We start from the raw sequence: 11,334 nt of genomic DNA on the forward strand, positions 1-11,334 counted from the left end.
AGTAGGTTGACTGCAGGCACAGTTTCAAGAGTTGACACAGTTGTTCTATGGAAAGTGTGGTCCTGCTGCTCAGAGTGGTGTCTGATGTTAATTTTAAACTGACCACCTCTACTGCATCATCAACAGGAATGCATGTAAAGAGTGAGGTGACATCAAAAGAGACCATTGTTTCATCAGTCTCCATGATGACATCCCTCACCTTATCCACAAAGTCCATGATGTTCTGTATGTGGTGTTCTGAGCTGCCAACTAAAGGGATGAGTACAGACGCCAGATATTTGGAAACATTGTAAGTGACAGAGTTAATCATGCTAACGATTGGTCTTAAAGGTACACCTTGTTTGTGGATTTTAGGTAAACCATACAGACTAGGTGTGGCCTCCCCTGGGTACAGTCTGTAGTACAGAAAACGGTCAATAGCCTTGTCCTGCTCCAAATTTTTCAGGCAATCTATTAACTTCTTCTTGTAACCACTTCCTGGATCTCTTTTCAGAGGTTCATAAGTGTTTACGTCACTAAGGAGTGTCATAACTTTCTCATGATAGTCTTTCTGGTTCAAAATCACTGTGCACCTTCCTTTGTCTGTTGGGAGAATAATTATGTTTTTGTCCTTGCTAAGAGTGGTGAGTGTGTCCCTCTCCTCTCTACTGATGTTGGAAGGTGGTGGTTTGGCATTGCTGAGGCAGGCTGAAACTTTGTTTCTTAGCTGTTCTGCTTCAGCCTCTTTAATTTTGTTGTTGCGGATGGCTGACTCAGTAGCTGTGATCATCTCCACCAGAGGAATTCTACTTGGTGCAACCGCAAAGTTCAGTCCCCTGGCAAGAATCTCTGTCTCTGGCTGGGTGAGCTGTCTGTCAGATAAATTCTTCACCCACTTTTCTGTCTCCCTGGCATGTAATTGACTACTGGAGTGTTGTCCTACACTGAATGTGTTGTTATTGGAATAGTGATGTTGTTGATGAGTTATTAGTAAGTTAAACTTGTTTTGTTGTCAAGTCTTGGACTTGACATGCTGTGCTAAGCGTGCCTGATCTGTACAGTCCAACACTTGCTGAAGTGTGGTCTGATCTAGACACATAGTTAGTTTCTGTTTATTGTGCTCTTCTTTGGCCTTCAAGGCCTCAATAGTAAAATTGGTCTGTCTCACCCGTTCATTCATCAGCTGTGTCTGTGCCTTCTGAAGGATCTTGCTTGCCCGGTGCCCGCTGACCAAAGATTTTAGTTCCAGGCTCTTGGGAATGATGCCACTTTGTCATCATCACTTTGTGCCTCAGGGGGAAGTAAATTTGGCAATCATCGGCGTAGAAATGAAAGGGTATGTCGTGTTTGCGGAAGATAGCACCTAGTGGCAGCAGGTATAAAGAAAAGAGAAGGGGACCGAGGATGGACCCCTGTGGTACCCCCCACTGGAGCGCTGTCGATGCCGAACTAGAATCTTTGATATTGACACAGAAGGTTCTGTCAGATAGGTAGGACCCAAACCATTTAAGGGCTGACCCTGTGATGCCCACCCACTGCTCCAGTCTAGAAATGAGGATCTTGTGGTCGATGGTGTCAAAAGCAGATGTAAGGTCCAATAGGACCAACAGCACAGAATCACCTGCGTCTGTGGAAATGAAAATGTCGTTAAAAACCTTCAGTAGAGCAGTTTCAGTGCTATGGAGAGATTTGAAGCCAGATTGGAATAACTCTAGGATAGCGTGATCCCCCAAAAACTGTTTCAACTGAGACTCCACAATTTTTTCCAGTAGTTTAGAGGTGAATGGGAGTCTGGAGACAGGCCGGAAGTTGGACATGACTGAGGGGTCAAGGTTAGGTTTTTTCAGGAGGGGCTGGACAGCAGCATGTTTAAAAGTATTTGGCACCACACCTGAGGATAAACTGCTATTCAGAATAGCGAGGATAAAAGGACCCAGGGTAGGAAAAACGTCCTTTAGTAGTCGAGGGGGGACCACATCAAAGGGGGAACCAGATGGTTTCATGTTGCACATTACCTGCTCCAGAGAGGACAGAGAGATGGGCTCAAAGTGGTCAAACACAGCCACACACTGAGATGGGATGGACAGATCATGAGCTGGTGGAGAAATGAGTGCCCGGGTGTTTGCCACTTTTTCTAAAAAGAAATGGAGGAAGTTTTCACACAGCTCAGTTGAGGCTTCCAGAGGTGAAGGCTCACTGAGGTGTAGAACTGAGTTCAGGGTGGAGAAGAGAACTCTGGGGGTTGTGGGAGTTGGAGACAATTAAATCAGAGAAGAATTTACATTTGGCAGCTTTAACGGTTTTCTGATAGTGACGCCAACTCTCCCTTAACATTTGAAAAGACACCTGGAGCCTGTCCTTCCTCCACCTTCGTTCAGCTCTGCGACACTGCCGCCTAACGGCTCGTGTGACGTCATTCAGCCAAGGCTCTGATTTAAGTTTCGTTTTTCTGGTCTTAAGGGGAGCAACACGGTCCAGAACATTTAAACAGGCAGAGTTGAACTGAGAGGTTAGCTCCTCAGTGGTAAGAGACACCGGGAACTGTTCGATCCTCTCAGAATTAAAACCTTCATTAAAACGAGCAGCAGTGAAACGGTTAATGGAAAGCGTACGTGCAGGAACGCGCGTCTTAGTAGTAGGACAAGGGGGGGTGAGGTCAAACAATACAGGCATGTGATCTGAAAAAACATTGTCACCGATTTTCAAATTAGAAACAGAGACATCGCGTGTTAAAACGAGGTCCAGCGTGTGACCGTGTTCCTGGGTGGGGCCGCTCACCTGCTGAGCTAAGCCAAAAGAGTCCAATAAATCCAGAAAGTCCTTCACTAAGGGCTTCTCCTGACAACACACATGCAAATTAAAGTCACCAATGAACAAAAAGTGAGTGTATCTCTGTGTGATATCAGCCAAAAAGTCAGAGAATTCATTTATGAAGTCCTTAGAATGAGGTGGGCGGTAGATGAGCGCACACAGGACCGGAGGAGAGTGTCCAAGTTCAAAGGCGCTCAGCTCGAAGCTGGCGTGGGACACCAGGATGGACAACTGTTTACAGGCAAAGTTTGCTATAAAAACCGTTAATAATAATTCCCCCCCCGCGCCGACCTGATGGCCGCGGGGCATTGAAACACAGACAGTCCAGTGGTAGTAATTCCACCAAGGCGCTGGACTCACCATCAGAAATCCAAGATTCCGTGACGAACAGAAAATCCAACTCCTCATCTTTAAAAAAAGTCATTGAGGATAAACGTCTTGTTGGAAACAGACCTTGCGTTGATTAAACACATCCTGATATTGTCCAACACAGGCACAGCCGTGGATGGAGATGCGCGCGCCAGCGGGCGCAGGTTATGAAGAACAGCTCCTCCTGGTCTGCTGGTGCGGCGCACGGGTAAACAACTCCAGGTGTTTCCATGGACTGAGCGCGCGGGCAGCTGGCCAGCAGCCGGGCCCCGGGAGCACCACGGGTCAGAGAGGAGATGATCAGATCCAGAGCGAGTCCTGAAAGAATAATCCATTCTTTGCCTCAGTTTCACCAAAATCCCTGCACGCTTCCCACGACGTCTGCGACGTTTCCTCCATGGAGAAATGCCAGGGTCACGCAGAAGGAACGCAGGAATCTCAGATAGGACCGGTGGGGGAGAGTGCTGGCCGCTGTTCAAAAACTCTGCAGGAATTTCAACAAAAGTACGGAGCTCCAAAAGTGCCCGACGATCATACTGAAAATATGACTCGGCACACTGCACCAACCATTGTAAAAATAACAAAAATACAATACAAGCAGAGAGCGAGAGACGGGCAGCCCTACACACCGGCGCCATCTTGGAAAATATTCAAATGTTGAAGTGAACTACTCATTTTAAATCAACTGTGAAACAGTATTAATGATTTTTAATCCTCATTCAAAGTAGAAGTCAAGTTAATGTCTGTTACAGAGTAATTATTCATTTTCTTGATCTTCTGTCTGAAATGAGCAAGTTGTGATGTCGGTCAAAGGTCGGAGACAGTCGCAAACAAGTTTATTGGAACGAACTGTCATGTTTTTAAATCCTCTCAGACAGAAATAAGAAGCTGGCACCTGCTGTCTGTCATCTCGCCTAAACATTTCTCTGTCTGTTCCAAAAACATTTTTCTGTCTTTTCCAAAACATCTCACTGTTTTTCTGACTTCTAGTGACCTCTTGCGTCACTAAAACCACACCCCTGTTGGCTCTTTCAGCCAATCAGGACTTCCCAAACGAACCGGAAACAGAACTCTTTAAATGTCGACACTTCCTAGTTCCAACAGTTCGGAGAGCAGAACCGAACAGAAAAGTTGCTGGAGAGAACAAGAAGTTCCAGACATGATCCGAAGTTCTTCCGAGTCTCGTGGGGATTATGGAGTCTTCCACATCTGAGTGGAACCTCTGACGGACTCAAAGCTCATGTGAGTCCACTCGTGAGGTGAGCGTGCTGTTAAACGAAGTACCGTCACTACTCCGGACGGTTCTCTGCTATCCTACGGAGACGCTGAAATGGTAACGTTGAAAGAGAACTTTACACCGACGCTGAGATATCTTCTGCCAGGTAAAGAGTCGATTTCCACTACCGAAGTGTACCGAGGTAGAGCTGGGTTCGAATGGAGGGTGCCGTTCTTCGTCGACACATTTTCCCTCACACATCTTTTCTCTCCATTTAAACTCCTTCATTTCCCATCTTTAAAACTCTTTTATCTTGCCAGTAAATCATCCAGATATTTTCATAAATGTCTGTTGTAATTTGTTGCAAGTGAGATACCATGGCCGTATGGTTTCTCATTGTAAAGCTCATTAATTAAGCCGTGTTGTTGTAATCAATCTGCCAATTATTGTAAATGTGTGATGGTTTTAAATCGTTTTTAATTAAACGGCTCACTGTTGTTGGTGAGTCAGAAATTTAAACACGTTTCCGTCCACATTTAATCATTCAAGGCACGAGAGTACTCAGTCCAGAAAAATGAAAGAATCCGTTTAAATTATGAATAATATCAGACACAGGTATCATTCATTACAAACTGGTGGCCCGTAACGGGTTCATGAAATGGACTGTGCTATTCTATAACACTTGAATTTATCATGTTGGCATATCTGATCTTAACTGAAATTAGATTAAAAGTGCAGATTTCTGTTCAACTGTGAAACGCAGCGTTTTGCAGCTGTGGTGTTCAGAGAAAATACAGTGATATGTTTCATTTGCTGTGTTTTTAGAGCTGAAAGTAACGTCAATGTGTTTCATTTAAAAACTGAAATTTGTACATCTGTTGTGTAACTGAAGCTGGGTTTGTGGTAAAACGCTTTATTCTGTTAAACTGTCGCAGAGAGGGACGGGGGTTCTGACCCGTTTCGGCTGTCGGACTCGGTTCAGATTCTTTTGAACGAGTCGTGTTTTGAATGGATAAACTGCTGTTTTGAAACTGGGCACTGGCTCAGGCCACTGTTAAAATTGCTTCGTTACATCTGTAACAGTGAAACTGTGCATTTTGAGAAGTTAATGGACAAAAAGTTGACCGGACTTTTTCAGGCTAATGCTAACAAAGATAGCTAGAATGACGATGCGTCATTGGTTGAAAACCGCTGTTTGAAACGCTCTGATTCGCTGGAGAGACGAGTGACGTGTTTGTCATCACTTCCTCTGATGTCAGGTTATAAAACCCACCCCCGCTGCTGCTCTGATCATTGGTTGATTCAGTCACGTGACCCGAAAATGAGTCTCGGTTCAACCGAAGCCTCCACTGTGTTTAAAATCGCTAAATGGAGCTGCCACTGTTCCCACAAAACTCGTGTTCATGCAGATAGACGTGCTTGTTAAAGCGACGCCACGTTTAAGCTTTGAATCCGTTCAGAAAACGCTGATGTGACCGATTTTCGGCCGATGCTAATTAAGCTAATGGCTAACAACCGGATGTCAACGGAACGATCCACAGGAAGTTGTCATAGACTCCTGCTGGTATAAATAAGCTTACACCGCCACCTGCTGTTGAAAGAGGAGTATAACAGTTTTCCTGAAGGGGAGACTGATAATTCCTCATTTGTTTTTCTTTTTCTTTTTTGTTAACACGACCTGGTTTACTGAGTAACTGTTAAATAGCGAATTCTGGTAAATGAAACTGCTTAAAAAGCATTTAAAAACTAAAGTTGCCATGAGACTTTTAGAAAAATTGCAGGTTTGTTTAATTTTAGTGCTTTTGAGTCAATGAACACTGGAAAAGGCCTGGTTCTTGTATCTGTTTGATTTAAGCACATTAAGTAACACTGCCAGAAAGAGGCATTTACTTAAAAATTGTCATGCATTGGGGTAAAACCTACGAATAGGTGCCCATTCATTTGAAGAAGTGGCTTACACAGTACTGTTGAGTGAACCCAGAGCTAAAAAGTGTGTGAAACTCACATGACACTTGAATACAAATATTTACCTGTTAAAATAATCTGAAGTTGGCAACTGTTTAACCAGATAAGTGCTGAACAGTGAATAACCATGGCAGGTGTGACAGAAAAGGATTTTGATCCTTGTGAGATGAAGGACTGGTTAGAGGGAGCGTTGACGCTGCTCACAGAATCCTTACATCCATATGGTGAACAGGTGGACAGCATGAACTCAAAAGAGTTATTGGACGAGCTGAAAGTGGTTGCAGAGAGTGTGACCTCTACAGACATAACAAAGTCAAGCTATGACAAGCTGGCTAAATTGGCGCTCTTATTGAAAGCATCATTCTAGGCTGTGGTAAACAAGGCTGATGACCTTGCAATAAGGTTCAACAGCGAAAGAGAGGAGTACCTCGAACACATGGCACAGTCTAAACTTGATGAAGAGACCAGTGCACATGAGTTAAAACGTGAGAGGGAGCTCTCACAAAATTACCTTACTTTACAAGCTCACTCTTATGAGGAGAAATTGAAGGAAAGGGAGGTCAAGTACCGAAAGTTGTGCTCAGACAACGATGCTCTACAACAACAGTTGCAAGAAGCATCAAATGCTCTGAGCGGATGCAAATCTGAGATAGACGCGCTTAAAACACAACTTTACCATGCAGAACGGAAATATGGTGAGAGGCATGGACAGAATGTGGGGACACACTGGGCTCCAGACCCAAATCTCCTTACATCACACACACCTCCACCCTTACTTAAAGTAGCAGGGACAGACCTGATCAGGTCTCCTCTACCAAACAGGCAAGAGAAACAGTTGAAACTTCCTCTTTCAATAGATGAACTTCAAAAACTCTCAAAATATGTACAACGCTTTGTACCTGGCCCAATGGGTTCAACTGGTACAAAAGCGTATCTAAATGACCTTGATTTCAGACTGAGTAGTTATCCTAATGCTACGGTTGAGGATAAAATCAGTCTGATAAGGCTCACTTCGGACAGAGAGGTGTTCACCTTCATCGAGCGTCAACCTGATGCCACGAGAAGGGATTACAACCTTCTGTGTGAAGCTTTGATCAGGGAATACGACCCCTGCACGGGACCTGCTGGTTTCCCAGCTGCAGACAAGGTCACGCAAGGGAAGCATGAACATCCAAAGGTTTATTACAAAAGAATCTTCCAAGCTTATTTTGGTTACAGAAATGAAACCGGAATGGAGGAAGAAGAAGGTTTTAAATTTGTTTTCAGCAAAAACCTCCACACTGACATAAGAACGTCAGTACAAATGATGGCTAATTTCAAAGAAAAATCCATCAATGAGATTAAACAGTGTGCTATGAATGTGTTTGAGGCATGTTCTCATGCTAAGACGCCCATAGAGGTGTTTCCTGGTGTAAAGGTTAAACCCCACTCGCTAGAAATGAAAGGAAGGCGTGCATCGCCTCCTCCTCCTAATAAAGGCGAGAAAAAGCAGTCTTTTCAAACTAACAAACCGCGTCATGAAGGTGCACGCTGGGACAAAAAAGCTCCTCTTTCAGAGGATGAACGTGGTTATCGTAAATGGGGTGTGCGTAGGACGCAAAGATATGGGAACCAAGGTGACCCATATTATCAGGGGAAGTCCGAAAAGGAACCCCCAAAAGACGTACCTAACCCTCCCCCACCTCGGACGAAACGAACCGAGGTGAAAAAATCACAAAGGTTCCAGAAACAAGGCCCTACACCTCTGAGCTCGGAAGAGACAAAGAAACTACGCAGGTTGTTAGAAACTTTGAAACACACTGACACGGGAAACCAACATGGAGCACTATGCAGTGATGTAATCACTATTACATCTGAGGGCGCGAATGACAACATCACAGATGTCGGTGGAACACACCAAGACATTATTGTTGTTGCCTCCAACAACCCCTCATCGGAAGAAGGGGGGGTAAACTCACACACAAACGATGACGAGTCATCGCAAGCTGAACACTCAGAAACAGCTACTGCTGTGCTGACGGTTCAGACAAACCAAGATTACACAGACAAGGCTGAACGTGTGAAGAAACGTCAGAAAAAACCTAAGAGGTTTCTGTGTAACTTTATCAGAAGGGGGGTCGCCAAGAAGGCGTACCTGTCAGTAACACTCGAAGGAGTCCTCACACATGAAGCACTCCTGGACGGTGGGGCGGACATAACAATTATGTCAGCTAGACTGTTCGAGGAGCTGAGGACAGCCACTGCCAGTGCTGACAGGATAATACCTCTCACAGAATGTGCTATAGAAATGCAGGGTCTCTCAGAGAAGAGGACAACCCTGACAGCTATAGCAATGGTTCACATGCAGATTGGCAGAATGACACTATACCACCCGGTACACGTGTCCAGTGTTGACTCATTCCCATTTTTGGTTGGCCAGGATTTTATAAATCGCTTCGATGCGATTATAGATTATGGTGATCAAACGATGTGGGCAAAGGTGAGCAAACCACTGCCAATAGAATTGCCTCCGGAGTGTAACACAGACTGCCTAACAGCAGGTACAACGAAGGGCACAAAGGACTCCTCAGCCGAGGACACGAGCCTGGTGAGTATTCCTCTGAATTCATGTGAAACCAAAGAGACCCACCCGGTGGTCCAAACTCTGACCCAACAAGACAGCCTCCTCTGTGAGCTGAAGCAGTCAGAGTCCACCAAATACTACCTACCACTGGTAGTTAAAGGTGTAGAGATCCAAGGGCCCCACACCAACGATGCTGTTCTGTCTCTGTGGACAGATAAATCAGCAATTAACCGAGCTTTCTATGAAACCTTGGTTCACAAACACGTGGGTCTAGAACTAATTAAAAAAGCTTTCCGCTTTCCATTAGTTCCCAATAGTTCACAGGTAATGACCGCTGAAGGAGTCATTAACCTAAAACTAAACTGGAACCAACGAGAACTGGTTCACCCGTTTCTCGTGATCCAAAAATTACCACATGCAACCTACATAGGCTCTGACATTTTGGTAAGTTTGGGTGTCCATGTGGACACCATCAACAAGGTGCTGTGGTCCCTAAAACCAGCCACAAAGGATCCTCCTGTGCTAGACACAGCAAACCTTAAGGCTGGGCAGACCATTCCAGAGGCCTGCCAGGTTGCTAGCAACTAAACTACCACAGTACCACCTCAGGTGATTAACCTAATGGTGCGAATCCACATCATAGCTGGACAAGCTATTAGCCATAAACAGGCATATTTTCAACCTTCTCCTGCGTTTTTCAACTTGGGACTGTCCGTGGAAGCCATGAACCAAGTGAGCCTTGACTCCAGGACCACACCTGTTGCTGTGTGTAACACAGGCACGGATGAGGTGCTGATCCCAAAAAACACTATGCTAGGATGGTTGATTTCCACTGCTTTTCATGATTTTGAACTAGGCATTCCATTTCTGGGAGGACTCCCAGATAACCTGGTACCGAGTCAAGAAACTGGGCCAGTATGGTTCACAAAACCAACACAGGACATAGCTCTTTTCTCAACCAATGACGTCGACCAAGGACCACAAACCTATGGTGTCTTACCCATAGACAGGTCTGACGACTCAGAAAGGGATTCGTTGGAGCTCCCCAAAGAGCAAGAACCCTTATCGGTCTCATCACAGATTGAACAGGTGGTCGCCCAAGCCGACGCTCTGACATCTGATGAAGAAAGAGACAAACTTCGCCAAGTTCTTTTAAAATATGAAAAGTCATTTTCAACTGACTCAACAGATTGTGGGTTGACTTCACTCCACACAGTGAGCATCCCAACCCCACCCAATGCACCACCAACATTTGTCAGACAATACAAGATCCCTCTGGCAGCACATCAGCCTGTCCAGGAGATCGTTGATGACCTTTTGGTCAAAGGTATAATCAGACAATGTAATAGCACCTACTCTGCGCCTTTATGGCCAGTTTTAAAACCAAATGGTAAGTGGAGACTTACCATAGACTACAGAAAGCTAAATAAACAAGTACCCTTATCCAGGTGGCCAATGACTCAGCTCCATCAGGAACTGCCAAAGGTCGCCGATGGTAAGTACTTCTCGACCCTCGACGTCGCCTCTGGTTTTTGGACCATCCCTGTGCGTGCCGAGGACCAACACAAACTAGCTTTCACTTTTGGCAGCCGACAATACACCTTTACCAGGTGTCCCTTTGGCTACGCTAACTCACCTGCAGAGTTCAACATCTTTTTGAACAAAGCATGTCCAGACGCCCACGAGCGTGGGACACTGATCTACGTGGACGACATCCTTTTGAGGCAGCCAACACTGGACTCTCATCTGGCTGAGATCGACCACGTCCTAAATCAGCTAACAACTGCTGGTGCTAAAATCTCACTGTCAAAGTGCCAGTGGTGCAGAACCAAGGTGGACTACGCTGGCCTCCTAGTAGGTCCGGACGGAGTACAACCACAATTGACTCGCACCCAAGGCCTAGACAACCTCAAAGTCCCAACCAATCTCAAAGAACTACAGAGTTTCTTGGGAGTGTGTAATTACTCTCGCCAGTTCATAGAGCATTATGCGGATCTCGCAAAACCACTGACTGAACTCTTAAAGAAAGACGTTCCTTTTGTCTGGACTGATACACAGCAGCAGGCAATGAACGCTCTTAAAGACAGGCTCAAGTTAGCCCCATGTCTAATCTACCCAGACTACAACAAAGAGTTCTACTTGGAAGTGGGCTTCTCAACTCACTGCATAAGTGCAGGTCTGTACCAAATACACGACAAAGACAAGCGTGTTGTGACCTACGCCAGCAAAACAATGGCAGGCCCTGAATTAAGGTATTCAGACTGTGAGAAGGCTCTATTGACCACTGTGTGGGCAGTGAAACATTTCTCCTGCTATATTGGTGGACAGAGGATTATTGTTGAAACACAACACCAGCCAGTAACGTTTCTAAACAGCCAACGCATCAGAGATGGTGTGGTGACAAACTCACGTGTAGCCACATGGCTTATGG

Source organism: Nematolebias whitei, chromosome 9 (assembly GCF_014905685.2).
Source record: "Nematolebias whitei isolate Nwh7 chromosome 9, NemWhi1, whole genome shotgun sequence".
Taxonomy (NCBI): domain Eukaryota; kingdom Metazoa; phylum Chordata; class Actinopteri; order Cyprinodontiformes; family Rivulidae; genus Nematolebias; species Nematolebias whitei.